This window comes from Merops nubicus, unplaced genomic scaffold (genome assembly GCF_000691845.1).
Source record: "Merops nubicus isolate BGI_N331 unplaced genomic scaffold, ASM69184v1 scaffold17785, whole genome shotgun sequence".
Lineage (NCBI taxonomy): Eukaryota > Metazoa > Chordata > Aves > Coraciiformes > Meropidae > Merops > Merops nubicus.
Window position 1 is genome coordinate 16,375 of NW_008610483.1, and position 474 is coordinate 16,848.

Sequence of the window (474 nt, forward strand, 5' to 3'; positions counted from 1 at the left end):
TAAAGAGGGGAGGAGGAAAAAAAAAAAAAAAAAAAAAAAAAGAAGCAACATTCACAGCACATCAAGCCCAAAATAGTTTACACCTTCTACACTGAAGCGTTATTAAAATTTATCTGGCTAGGTCATCCTTACAGGAGAGGCTAAATAAGGCATGCGTTAGACAGTCATATTGTTGCTCACTTGAAAAGGAAAAAAAAATAAAATAAAATAGAGAATCAGACAGAACTGGAGTTCTAGAACCAAGAGTTCCAACCCTTAAATTTAGCAGGTCCTATTGCCATCAGTCTCTCAGAAACTTAAAGCTCTAAAAAAGAAACGAGAAAAGGTGCTAGTCAATGCCCGGCAGCGCGCCCACCGTCCGTCCCGTGCGATCAGCGGGGCCTCGAGCGCGAGTCGCGCTCCCCGACCCTGCGGCCTGGGAGGGGATGAGCAAGGGGCTGGGCCCCTCGGGGGGCTTTGTCATTAGCACTAGCA

At 46.2% G+C, this 474-nt stretch overlaps 1 protein-coding gene across 1 annotated transcript in view; it reads right to left on the reverse strand.

The window, feature by feature from the left end:
* NPTN (neuroplastin) overlaps window positions 1-474 on the reverse strand; it is a 29,991-nt gene that overhangs the window by 383 nt on the left and 29,134 nt on the right. The gene's annotated exons all lie outside the window — the stretch shown is intronic.